The sequence below is a fragment of the Bos grunniens genome, chromosome 29, assembly GCF_055505025.1.
Source record: "Bos grunniens cultivar Pamir isolate PY7600 chromosome 29, Bosgru_T2T1.0, whole genome shotgun sequence".
NCBI classification, from domain to species: domain Eukaryota; kingdom Metazoa; phylum Chordata; class Mammalia; order Artiodactyla; family Bovidae; genus Bos; species Bos grunniens.
This window is the reverse complement of record NC_141193.1, coordinates 22,858,492-22,872,644: the sequence shown is the minus strand read 5'-3', so window position 1 is coordinate 22,872,644 and position 14,153 is coordinate 22,858,492. Positions and strand designations below refer to the sequence as shown.

General features: G+C 39.8%; 1 protein-coding gene across 9 annotated transcripts in view; it reads right to left on the bottom strand.

Moving 5' to 3' along the window:
• The window catches only part of MSANTD2 (Myb/SANT DNA binding domain containing 2), a 30,963-nt gene that overhangs the window by 13,434 nt on the left and 3,376 nt on the right, over positions 1–14,153 (bottom strand). The window contains exons 1-2 of one of the 9 annotated variants that reach the window (XM_086382981.1): positions 4,326–4,361; positions 1,829–1,907 (exon numbers count right to left, since the gene is read on the bottom strand). The exons of 7 other annotated variants lie outside the window; for them this stretch is intronic. The gene's annotated coding sequence lies outside the window, so the exon portion shown is untranslated. Of the gene's footprint in view, positions 1–1,828; positions 1,908–4,325; positions 4,362–14,153 lie in introns of those variants that run through there. One more of the 9 variants, XM_086382980.1, reaches the window with a different exon arrangement.

The window sequence follows — 14,153 nt, the reverse complement described above, 5'->3', positions numbered from 1 at the left end:
TAACATCTCCCCACTTTAATAGCCTAAAGGGACTCCAAGGAATAGGCAGTGTCTACAGGAACTCAATCCTTAACTCCATGGGATCAAAGCTGATCTGTTATTCCACTGAAACCATCATGGTCAGCAATGCCTTCCTAATTACTAAGAACAATGGTCCTCAAACTTCGTCCTTAACTCATCTGACTTTCTTGCGGTACTTGATACTATTCGGTACCTATCCCTGTCACTACTCTTGCCAAGTGCCTCTTCTGTAAAATCGCCTGTAATATAATGATTGACAGAGAGTGGGTGGGGCTGCCCAAGGTTCTGAGAGAAAACCAGGTTCCAACTTCCAAAACATTACAGAAGTTCTGAATGGAAAAGAACTCAAGATCATCTAGTCCAACTTTCTCATTTAACAAATGAGCCAAGGCCCCAAGACAAGTGTTCCTTCAGAAGGGATCTGGCATGTAAAAATTACCAAATGACACTCTAAAATGTTACTGGATCCTAAAAAAGCTATTTCGCTATATTGTAAACTCAAAGGAGCAAAGGCTGTCTGCCTTGTTCCCTGTTTCCTGAAGCCCAGAATAGTGTCTGTCATGTAAGGATTGTTCAATATATGTTTATTAAACAAATTAAGGTAATTTTAAAGTATTAAATCACTTGCAAGAAGGTGGAAATCTTCTTAGCAAAGAAAATGGGGAAATTCACTGTATAACCATACAATGCATTAAATGTATTAACGTCAATAAATCCAAGGTAGGTAGGAGTCCTAAAACCTTTTGAAAAGAGCAGGAGTGGCAAAAGGTATAAAACACAGATACCGCTATAATTAGCAGAGCAAATTAATTTCTTTGTAATACAGGAGGACTAACTGCAGAGGGCAAGGCTATTTCAAAATATCTACCATTCCTATTACACTTTTCTTTGGTCGGGGATGGGGGGTGGTGGGGCAGGATGGATTGACTGCCAAATACAGCTCTGTACACCCTGTCCAAATTTTATTATTTCTTATGCCTTACAAATTAAATAGTGAAGAATATTCTTTGACAGTAGTTCAGTTAAAGATACAAAAGGAAAAAAGACTTGATTGCTTCCTGGATTTTATCAGGGCCAAACACAAGAATGACCACCAGAAACCAAGAGTTCTTACCTCTCTAGTGCCTCAGTCTGTGGGGAACTGTCCAGGATCGAGTTCTATCAGCTGCACTTCATCCCAAATCTGGCTATCAGTGACTCACTTTTGTGTCTATACCTGATCAGTGTGTCTTTATGAGGGAGAAATTCTTGCATAGAACAAATCATTCAGGAAATTTTCTCAGTGAGTATTCTAAGCTTTCTAGCTTCCTCCATGCTAGCAGCTGAGGGTCTTACCCATTCCGAGTAAGAAGAAAAAAGCCCTCGAGGAAGGAGGACAATACTAATTGTCAAAATTAAACATCTTCCACTGCTCAAGGAACTAAATTCATATGGCCATAAAGCTTTTAACTCTGCACTGTCTATAAATCATACAGATACTCATACAAAATCTCATCTTGGCCACAATACTAGATAAACCATACCTAGTCTGCATGGTCAGGTTTAAGGGCGTCTTTGGGATACAAGAGTCTTTCTAGATATGGAATCCTCAAGGGTTTCTCTATTTAAGACAAGCAAAAAAAAACAAACTAGAGTTTACTGAACTACTTAATTATTTCAGATGTAGGCAGCAGGCAGGCAGTCATCAAACCCAGTCAGATAACACTATGTATCTAGAACTTCCCCCACCCCACCCCCCACTTGAAAGAGGAAAAAATCAGTTGTTTCAAAAAGCACTGACTTGGAGGAGAGGTTATTTTCATCTGACCTCCTATATCAGCGCTGACGTTGCTACATTAGCATCTCTGTTGAATCTTTTCTCAGTACTTCACATCCCAGGGCACCACCTAAAAGCAGTATTTGGATGATGTTAAAGTGGTAGCTTTTATTAGTATGTGATAACTAAAAACACATTCAAAGAGAATTATCTAAAATCTCTCTAGGATAGCAGTGAGAGCCATTCATCTTTAAAGTCCTCTCTCATACAAACATCCTGCATTAAACACTGACAGCTCCATAACCAACAGTGTCTAAAAGTTAAGCATGACACACGCACATGTGTACACGTGTTCCGAACATCCTCAGAGCATCATCCTTACAATACTGTAGTGCTTCCCAAACACAGAGGTACTTTCTTCGATCCATGAGACCAATGTTTAGGCAGACCAGGCTCCCCTCTGAAAAAGGCCACTTGATCTGTTTCATAGGGTGACCATGTGATTCTCAATTTTGTAGTTATCTTCTTACTGAATACTACCATCTATGATGCAAAGATAACTTACAATAGTTTTTTTTTTTTTTTCCCACTAGTAAATTTTAGGTATTTGGTTGTGAAAAAAATAATAATTTGGACATCAAGATAAAATCACCTAAATAGTAAGATTAGAAGTCCTCCTGGGTACAAGCATTAGATTAAGATTCAGTTGACTATTAAAACCTGGTAAATATTAAGTTATTTCAAAAGGGTTTTTCTTTCTGCATTTACAGGGTATAAGCTATAGGTCCCAAATGCAGGAAAATAATACATTTTCATATCTTGACACATAAACTTTCTATGAAAAATCTGAAAATAAGCCTGCTTTAAGTTTGTGCACCTGTCTTTGAGCAACCTCAACTTACTGAGAAAGTTGTTACAAACTCAGAAAATCTACCCTAACACTTTTCATAGCTCAGTTGGTAGCATTTTTATATTTTATTCTTACCTTTATGAGGACTGCTAAAAGGAATTACTGTATGAAAAAAAAGTCTGTACCTTCTACAAAAATCAGACATTTTCCATAGGTGGCTCAATGTCCCATGCAATGAAAGTAAACCATAACTAAAATTTTCTCAGTTCCTACCGTGTGCTGAGAATTGGGGTCAGCAGTTTATATTTATTATTTCTAATTTCTACGATGCTAAAAGAGAGGGTCCCAGGAAAGAGGCACTGAGGAGGCTCTTCAGAACAGCATTTGTGAGCACAGGATGGGGAAGAGAGAGGTGAAGTAACTCACGGCTGCTGCAGAGGTCTTGGTTAATCCTAAAGTGAGGTATGGAATATGAGTAATACTTTAGAACTCCCTTAAGGCAAGGCGGCTGGACTTTTGAATTTCAGCACTGACCAGTCACTGAGACCCGGCTGCCAGTGGAGAGGGAGCCTAGCCATGGACAACCAGACATTCCTGGGAGGATTCCTTCAGGAGGATTCCTAAAGCCATCACCACTCAGGCAGCTGGTGGGGACACACCAGTGTCTCACCCCCGGGGGAGGGGTCCGGGCAATGTATTACATATACACAGAAGATGCGTCATGCTGCCCTATTTAACAGAAAAGAGAATGAAGAGAAAAGAGCTTATCCAAGGCCGCTATCAGAGTGTCCTTAATGAAAATTCATCTTAGGCTTCAGAACGAGGACTTGGTGTGCTTCTCTTCTGCAGACAATGAAAAGTACAGAAAATCACTGTATTTTCCCATAGTTGCTGGGAAGTTCATAGCTCATTTTCATATTTAGCTGAAGTAACCACATTTACCTGGGTTACTGCTATACTCCCTGCACTCTCTTGATTTCTCACTTCTTGAGTCTATTTTGAGCTTTCTTCATCTGCATAGTCTCCTTTTTGTACATTTATATCACGCATTATGAAACAGTCCATGTCACCCTCATCACCTCTGAGAAGAGCACCCAGTCGTTTACACATTAGGTGAACAACGGCAGGCATAAAGTAATGGTCACTCTGCGGTCTCCTTCAATAAGCCACATCCTTATCCACTTTTACTGTCAAAAAGTTCATTCTACCCTGTAAATGTTTCTCCTTCTTTAACCTCAAACTTAATTTCTTGAAGAAGAGTTGGTAGTCCAATAAATACCATTACATAAAGGTCTGAATGAATGACTGAATGAGCTGTCTACAATAAAAGTCTTATGTTTCAACACTTTGTTTTACATTCTTGGGACTTTCAAATCAATGTTTCTCATTATGTTTATAATCTTAGGACACCATGAATTATCTGCAAGGATTTTTAAAATTTGTGTTTCCATTTCTATGACAAGGAACATATATGAGCCCTATGAGGTCCATCTGTGTGTTGCAGTGTGATTTTGGCATTTCTGAATTTATGATTTCATTGTTGTCAAAATACTGTTTCAACTGTTAAATTTTAATAAAGGTGGACTGATAATTCACAATGGGGCAATACAATCAAGTGGTTAAAAGTGGAGAGTCAGACTTAGTCTAGCTTCACCACCCGCTAGCTCTGTGACATTAGAAAAATTAATCGCTCTGTACCTCAATTTCTCTATCTGTAAGGTGGAGCCGGTAACAGTCTCTCCATCATGAAGTAAAAGTGACAGCTGCTCAGTCGCGTCCAACTCTCTGTGACCCCATGGACTGTATCCCGACAGGCTTCTCTGTCCATGGGACTTCCCAGGCAAGAATACTGGAGTGTGTTGCCATTACCTCCATCATAGATTTGTGTTAAATAAAAAAAAATTCAAGTAGAGAATTTAAAACAGTGTTTGCTTAGTAGCTTGTACTCAGTAAATGTTAAATATTTGTTATTATTAAAGAATAGTCACACCACCTGGAAACCAAGGTGTCTTATGTGAAGGTTAGTTCAAGTAGAGAAAAAGTAGCAGTGAAGCTTTATCATTAAGCACATGATAAGAATAACAGACTCAAAAGGACCTTACTGTACTGATCAGTGTCAGAACCTTGTTTAGAAAAGCAAGTAACTTTCAGCTAAACAACATCACCCAATATAAAAGAATGCTCACTTCTTTATTAATACTTAAAGTGTTGTATCAAGGTTTGTTTGACAACACGTGAAATCTTTAAGTATTAATAAAAGGAGTTTATACCTAGATTTAGGTTTGTTACATATTAGGTAACATTGTTAAATGAATATGTTATTGCCCACACATTATTCAAGTTTCACCAACACCTGGCTGTGTCATCATAACTTCAACTTTTCACTCATATTCATTCTTCTATGGCTAAAAGCCAATCATTTAGCCATTTTCAAAGGTTTATAGTCTGAGCAAGAATATGGTGACTAACACAGTGACATATAAACAAGGGAGGAAAAAAGGAATCCTCACTACCCACCCAGAGTGAGGACTTAGCCTCACTCACTGGGCAACCTGTTTGCAAGAAGCAGGAGGCAGGCATGAATCAAGTAAGAAGCATGAATGACATGAATATATACTTCTGCAGAGTTCAATACAACAAAAAGCATGTAGATTTCTCATTTCTTCTTTGGTGCATGGAAATTTTGCATGTGTGCTCAGTCATGTCCGACTCTTTGCAACCCCATGGACTGTAACCCACCAGGCTTCTCTGTCCATGGGATTTTCCAGGCAAGAATATTGGAGTGGGCTGCCATTTCCTTCTCCAATGGAAATTTTACTGGAATTAAAATAAGCTTCACCACCACTTCTTGAAAAATAACATCTCACGGACTTGTAGATATGCTATTGTGAAGAAGTTAAACACTTTCCCTTGCTTTTTCCTCTCAGTTTTGTAATGTGGTTTATATAACTTATGTCAAAAATTATTTTATAGTGTTCTAAAACTGGCAAAACTCTGATTTCTCAAATCCAACTATTAACCATATTCCCTGATTTATACAAGACAGAAGGAACAGTATCCATTTCTGCTGAAGGCTGTGCCACCAGGACCAGCACAGATGTGCTCATTATCTAATGAGAGATGAATACCAGCAGCATGGCACTTCGCTGCTTGGAGGGGCAAAACTCAGTGACAACTGGACATATCACAATAGGAAGTCATAATATAAAAATCATGTATATCATTCTTAATAAAGCCAAAGCAAATGAATTTCTATTTCCTATGCATAATGGAAGGTTGAGAGCTCAAACCTTCTAAGGTCAATAAGGCTAATATAAAGGAATATCTTATTTGAGGGGTTTTCCGATTGTGGTAATAGTTTTGAATTAACATACTTAAAATATTCATATTGTTTTCGACTGGAATACAACCTCTTTGAAGGCAAGTGGGTTTGTTTTTGTTTTTTTCCCAGTTTTATTCTTTTACGTATTCTTAGAACCTAAATCAAATATTTGGCACACAGAAGCGACTCAATATATATTTGCTAAAGGGATGAATGAATGATGGAAACTCCTTAAGATTGTACGTGGCAGTTGAGAGTTATAAGGTCAAGGTACTTTCTGGCCTATCACACTCCTTTTTCTATATCATTAAGCAGCTCTATCCATTTAGAGAAAAGTATTTGTAAATTTTAAATAATAATGATAAGAGCAGGTTTTGGTAGATATGAACTTTATTCTGGTTTTATTAATTTCAAGTACAAACATAATTGACTTATTTGGATAAATGTAGTAATCTGAAGGTAGATAGTAGAGAAACAACATTGTGAGTTTCAAAAATTCAGGCTGTTACAACAAAGTCATCTTACACAGGCTGAGAAAACGCTACTAGAAAACAAATCTAGGTAAATAACTTCCATTCTATTTCATCACTTTATAATGAATGAAGTTATTATTTGGTAGCTCAAGAAATGTAATTTATGAATACAGCCAAGAACACATAAAAATAAGATGATGGCTGTTATTCCTAAAATGTCTGAGAATAAACACAGGTCTGTATTCTATTAGGAAATAACATCACACCCCACACACTAAGTGACAAAGTAACACTCATTTGATTAGTGCCAAGAAAAAAAGTATTTCCATTGGCTCTCAAGGACTCTCTCAACTACAAATAGGTTAAGAATTATACAGATTTAAATATACATCTTATTCCAGTATGCAGACATTTTTCAATTCTTCAGAACAATAGCGGGGAAGATTCCGCATAGATTACAAACCGCAGATAATTTGTAACATATGCAGCAAGGAGACACAGATTCATTGAGCATTCATTTTCAACACTGAAGGAAGTTTCTGCAATGGTAAATAGCAGGCAGAGCACACTGCATAAACCCCACAACAGAATTAAAATTACACAGTATCTAGTAGTCAATGGGCAATCCTAACAATTGACTATCTAAAAAATGTACTGGTATTCGTTTTTGAAACTCAAGAAGTTTTTTCTCCCTTTTTAAAAAAAAAAAAAAAAAAACATTTTGCAAACACGACACAGATACAAACCATCCAAAGTGTGTGTGTGTGTCGGGGGCGGGCGGCTGCTATTCTACTTCATCCTAGTGACGTGAGCATACTTCTGAGAGAATGCATGACAATTTACATTGAAATTTTAGATCTGAGTTTAGTTCTTGCCCTCTGGTAATGTTAGGAAAAAAGAAGGCAGGACCATCACTTAAGAAGCCTGGGGAGCAGATCAGAACCCAAGGGAATCTGTTTAACACAGACAGGACTGCCCTAAAGCAGTGTTTTATTTAGCTGGGTCTCATTGGGTTCTGGGCTCCCCTAGTGTCTCAGACGGTAATGAATCTGCCTGCAATGCAGGAGACCTGAGTTCAATCCCTGGGTCAGGAAGATCCCCTAAAGAAGGAAATGACAACCCAGTCCAACAGTCTTGCCTGGAGAATCCTGTAGACAGAGGAGCCTGGCAGGCTACAGCCCATTGGCTCACAAGAGTCAGACATGACTGAATGACTAACACTTCCATTGGGTTTGAGAACCAAACCTAGGGAACTCCCTGGTGATCCAGTGATTAGGACTCTGCGCTCCCCTTGTAGGGAGAACTAAGACTCCCTGTCACGTAGCACAGCTTAAAAAAAAAAAAAGAACCAACTTAGAACTTAAAACTTAAGCAATCAAGTACTGTGATGACCTCTAAGGACTGCAATTACAATCCTCTGTGTACACTGGTAGACAAGTACACAGTGAGTTGTGTAGCCAGGTTAAGATCTAGCAAATCTAACTTTTCAGATTCTCCAAAACAGCTCCACTACTTTTGATTATGTCTGAAATCTGTTCTGTTCTCTCCCTTTTCACTGCCACTATTTCACCTCCTGCGTAGGTTTCTACAAGGAGCGTCTAAAAAATCTTAGTCCTTGAAGTCTTAGCCTTGCCAAGTCATTTTCCACCTGCCAGCCAGTTCGAGAACCTAAGAGGAACCACGCCACTCCCCAGCTGAAAACTCTAATAAGTTCGAACAAAGTCCAAACTCCTTAGCCCATCCTCTGACCTCCTGTTTGTCTCCAGTCTGATTTCTTACCACTTCCCACCCCCTTTCACCTTTCCCTCAAGCCCTAGGTTCTAGGTCTCTAGAACTACACAGGATAAAACATTTCATGAGAATATCTGGGACATGACCTGTCCCAAATGAATGATGTTTCTGGAGTTTTGATACCTTGCGTCTAAAGTAGCACAATGACTGAAAAAACTAAATGTCACCTCATTCTCTTTTATTCCCCTTCTATCTAACTGCAGGTTCTGGCCCATTAGCAGGTTGGTAATCAATTTTAATGAGTTGTGGGCACATTTCTCAACACCCCACATGGGAGATGAAGGGATAACCATCCAGGGGAACAGGACCAGTTCTGGTGCAGAGGATCTGGGGCGGTGAGAAGGTGGCTAGGGAGACAAGGGTGGATGGAGAGTTGCTACAGTTAGAGGGGACGGTGCAGGTAAGGGGTATTTGAGGACCCCAGTTCAGGGGAGGGGGACGAGCTGAGCCCTGGGCACAGAGCATGCACGTGGTGATGGGGAGGCACTGCTGCCCCCACCAAGTGTTGGCACACATCGGTCAGGTCACAACGGGCACGCCTCGAGCATCCCTGGTCCACCCCATGCCCTCCCGGAACGTGTCACTGCGGCTGCGGGACCTGCAGGAGAAAGACTCCAGGCCCTACCTCTATTCTGTCAGCTGTTGGTCCCCTAGATGTATTTAACCCGTCTTCCCTCCCCCAGTCCCTCCAGCTCCGCCATCCTGCCATCTTCGTGCTGTGGCCCACGTGGGGACCAACGTGACCCTGAGCTGCCAGTCCCCAAGGAGTAAGCCCACTGCCCAGTACCAGTGGGTGCGGTCACCCCCATCCTCCCAGGTTTTCTTTGCACCTGTTTTAGGTGAGGGAACTTCCAGAGACAACTGAAAGTGTGGCTGGGGTAGAGGAAAGATGAGGGCCAGAGGGACTGGGGGGCAAGGGGCAGCAATGCTGAAAAGCACTGTGGTGGGGGGCGGGGGAAGGAGGATGTGGGGAGGGGGCGAAGAAAGAGGCCTGCGAGGCGCAGACAGGTGCTGAAGACCATGCCACACAAGAGACGCTGGGGCTGGAGGATCTGGGTTCAAGTAGAAAAGAATAAACCAGACTGTGTGGCACAGTTAAGTACAGCATCACCATGTGAGTTAATTAAGTTAGTATTTGTAAAGCACTTAGAACAGTGCATGACACGCTGTAAGTGCAATATAAGCGTTACTATCTTGTGAAATGTGCTTTGGTTACATACATACAATCATCTATTTATGCACATATATGTATGTCATGTGAGTACTAGGCCACAGGGTAAAATACAATTCTTCTTGAATGTTCACAAAGATGCACGGCTTTGGTTTTTCTTTCTAGTATATAAATTAAGGAATGAGATATATAATGGATATAACTGCAATTCAAACTATAAAAAAGTTACTTATGGAAACATAAATTTCTAGAACTGGTACCTCTGCTGTTGTCCCCAAACCAGTGACTCCACCCTTTGGCCTGGTCCTGGATGACGCCCCCCACCAGTCGCACGTGGTGTCCAGGGCATACCTTCATGCACTACAGCAAACGGTTCTTCAGCTGAAAGGCATGACTTTTCAAACAGGCTATAGCACCAGGAGCTTAATGTCCACACAGTTCATAGACTATGCTCACAGTACTGGAACTGGTGCTCTAGTATCCTGACTCCTGCTTCCCTGGAAAGGAGACTCCTTGACAGTAAATGGTACACTGCTGTATGTCAAGGGCCTCCCACAGAAAGCCCTCACATATCTGTTGATGAATAATGGGGGAAAAAAAAAGTCCTTATTTCAGACCTTAGTATTTAAAGAAACCCTGTGATCCATCTGTCAGATGAGTGTGATGAAAGGGAATGGGTAAGACTTCCAAGTCCTCCCCAGATGCCTGGCCTTTAGCCAAGAGTTAAGTTCCAATCTCTCGTGGCTCCTCAGGGCAGTGGAATTCCAAGGGCCTGGGAGCTCTATATCAGCCAAGAAAGAAACAGAAAAGATGCTCAAAGTTCTAAATTAGCGGTCTCTAATTGTAGTGCCTATACGCCTTCTTTGATGATTGATCAAGGCACCTTAAACCTTAGGGACTCCTGTCATTCTCAGTCTTGTATATATTTTTTAGGCATGAAGCTTGGCTGCTGAATTTAGAACAGTCAAAGGAATATAGGTTAATCATACTGTTTAAGTGTAAGTGGAATATTGTGGGATCATCAACATTTTCAAGATATATTTGATAAAACCTATAGATAAGAATTTGTGGTGACTCTTTCAGATTCAGAGTACATTATTCAGTAAGTTTTACATCAATCTCATTTTACTCATACTAGATTTAATATGTCCTATATCCTGTTAATGTCCCATAAATTTTAAAACATATGATGAAAAAACATTAATGTCAGCTTTCAAACATTCAAGAGAGCGCATGGATTTCAAAAGTCTTTTGGGAGTACACAGCAAAAAAAGTCTGAACACTATAATTCCAAAGCTGTTCTGGTCAATATGCTGCTGCTGCTGCTGCTAAGTCGCTTCAGTTGTGGCTGACTCTGTGAAACCCCAGAGACGGCAGCCCAACGCATGCACTTCTCCAATGCATGAAAGTGAAAGGTGAAAGTGAAGTCGCTCAGTCGTGTCCGACTCTTAGTGACCCCATGGACTGCAGCCCACCAGGCTCTTCCGTCCATGGGATTTTCCAGGCAAGAGTACTGGAGTGGGGTGCCATAACAGCCACTAAATTAACTTACCTTTTTAAGTTAATTTTTATTGGATTATAGTTGCTTTACAATGTTGTATTAGTTAAATATAAATGAATTAAAATTGAGATTAAAAATCCAGTGGCACAGTCACACTGGCCACCTTTCCAGTGTTCAATTACTGCCTGTGGCCAGCAGCTATTGCACAGTCGGCTAGACAGTGTAGATATGTTTTGCCCCAGTCAACTGAGATTATAATACCTTATTCCTTACAGGAAAAGCTCCTCTTCCTACAATGGTGAACCCTATCTCTCGACTTGTCAAGGTTCCTCCTACTCAGGGGTAAAGCAACAGGGAAGGCACGAAGAAAGAACTTCCAACACGACAAGCCCCCTCGGAGGTCTGAGGGTGTAGCCGAGACAATCCTTTCATAAAATAAAGCCTTCTTTAATATTCTGAATAACAACTTTTTACCTATATTGTTCACTATGGTAGCCACTAGCCACATGTTGCTATTTATAATTTAAAATGTAATTAATTAAAATGAATCATAATTAAAAATTCAGTTCCTCAAGCACACGAACCACATTCAAAAGCTTAATAGCCTTTGGCTAGTGGCTCTTGCCCTGAACTGCAGCAAATACAGAACACTTCCATCATTACAGAAAGTTTTATTGAACAGCACTGCTTTATAGTATGGGTTTCCTTTTTTTTTTTTTTTCCTTTTTTTACATATCCTCTTAATGAAGGATCCAGAATATTTCACTCCACTTTCCAGTAGATTTCCCAAAATGACAGGAAATAAACTCAGGTGCCTATTCACGCAGTTTTAAGGTGTGCTTACTAGAGTCCTTACCTCCAAAACCAAAAGCCTAAATATATGTTTGTATGGCTGGGAATCTATTCTTTCAGTATATATATCAAATCTCCGTCAGATTCAAAAGCAGACAAAAAAACTGGAACACATATGTTTTCTGGTGGCTATGGCTTGGGAACAAAAGAAACGGAAGGAGATAAATCTGACTAAATCTTTCGTATGAACACTTTTGAGTGGCAGACCGTATTTCTGAAACATCTTTCAACGATAATGCAGAAAGTCTAGTGTGCTGACATCAGAAAAGTCCTTAGAGATAGGCAGTCTTAAAATGTTCAGACAGGGACAACAGTATTTGTGGGATCCAAGTTATCTTTGTCCTATTTGTTCTCACAGGACAGATAATGACAAGTCTTAATAGTTACAATGAAAGATCAAATATACCACACTGTGATTTGTCTGCTAAAGTACAATATTTGTTCCAAAGATTACGAGGAATTACTGATGAATATAGATCAAGACAATGTCCCTAAAAAGTTAATCATCTTGCTTGTTAGGCAGAAGACTCCCACCATTTATAAGTTTATCTGGTAAACAATCAGCATTGACCGAGCAAAGACAAGTTCTTTAGGTCATATGATCACCTTGCATTTCATCTTCAGGCAGAGCCAGAGTAAAGCATCTGTTTGAGAGACAAAAAGCCAGCTCTCAAGAGCCAAATTTTTGGAGAACACCCAAAAATATGGGACTTGAGAATGAGTTTTGCAGGGCATCGGATTAACTGACTTAAGTGTGAATCTGGCATCTGGCTCCAAATTCCAAGTCTAGATAGGTCTCTCAACTGCTATAGTATGGGCTGTGCTGAGCCCTCTTCCTCCTTTGAAGTCATCACACTTACGGTCCGCTTTTGTCATTCGATACGAAGTACTGCACTGCATACCATCCCCTGTGTTGTCTGGTACAGCTTTTTAACTCTTAGGTGTGGGTACACAAACTTTAACTACACTGTAAGCTCTTGGACTCTGTACTACAGCTCTTCTCTTCACCCTAACACCAAGCAGACAGTAAACACTCAAGCACTTACAAAATGGAAATATGACAAGGCTTATAGGAAAGGATAGTAAATCACCCATTTGTTTATCTGACTCCAAAATTAGGCTGGAATTGTTAGCAGATTCATTTTCTCCTGGCAAACAAACAGAAAGCAACAAAACTTCAGAACCAAACAATACCAAACACGTGTAGCAAGCCAGTCTCAAAAACACCCATTTTATCCAAAAAACTGAACAAATACCAGTAACAGGACATTTCAGACTTTGCAGCAATTAAAAAAAAAAAAGTTTATATCTGACTTTAAGTTAAAATCCTGTGCACTTAGAAATACATATATTCGCTTGGATAGTATTTAAAAATAGTACTTTGGTAGCAAAATCCAAGAGTCATCATATGACAAGGTTGTTACATCAATATATTGAAACTATAATTCAGGGAAAGTTTCAGGGAAAAACTGAAGTTACTATATACCCTCCTTCCTTTCAAACTTAGAAGAAACGATTTACTTCATAGCTGAATCTTAACAGATATTTAAATAAATACATTGGACCAGAAATGAACTGATGCACACGGTGCTCCTTCCCGGGGAGCCTCTGACGTGAGTTCACACTTAAGTGAGCTGCATTATTCTGGATAAGATGTACCTCCAGGTCCATATCTCACTGCACTACTTTGTTTCTATTTTGCAAATTCCAAAGCAAAAAGGACTGTTGAATTTCTTTTTGTAGTTCTCATTAACAGAATCAGATGAAAGAGATTTCTGAATTACTTGTTCTAAATCTGCATTTCTGAAACTGGGATTGAAAGATTTGTTTCAGGGGTCTGTGATGATTCCCTGGGAATTTCCTAAGGTTGCCTTTTGATTTTCATAAACATAATCTGGAGTACTTGGACATCCACCTCATAATTGTGTACGGCTATGATTTCAGTGACCACGTGTGCATCTGTGTTTAAGATTACATTCATCTTAAGTCTCCAAGAGGGACAGAGTTCAGTTTTTAAGGAAGTACTTCTCAAATTGGGTTTCAGAGTCTACGTTTTGGGGTTAAAATCTGGACACTGCTCTAGATTATTATACTTTCCAACATTCTCCTTCAAGGCTTTGTTTATTTGGTGAATTTAATAAATATGTATCCAGTGCCTACTTATGTCCTAGGCACTGGAAATACTGTTGGGAATAAGAGATCAGAACTCGTCTTTATGGAATTCCAATAGGAAAGACCAATGCTGTTAATGAAGAAGTCTGGTTCCTTGATTGAAATCACACTTAAGGAACTGTTTATGTAAAAAAGAAAACAAAAAACGGTGATCTGGTCTCCTCACCAACTGCTACTATGGATTAGAGTACATCAACATCCATAAGGTCTCCAAATATTCTAAGAACTTGAGGTCAATCTGATC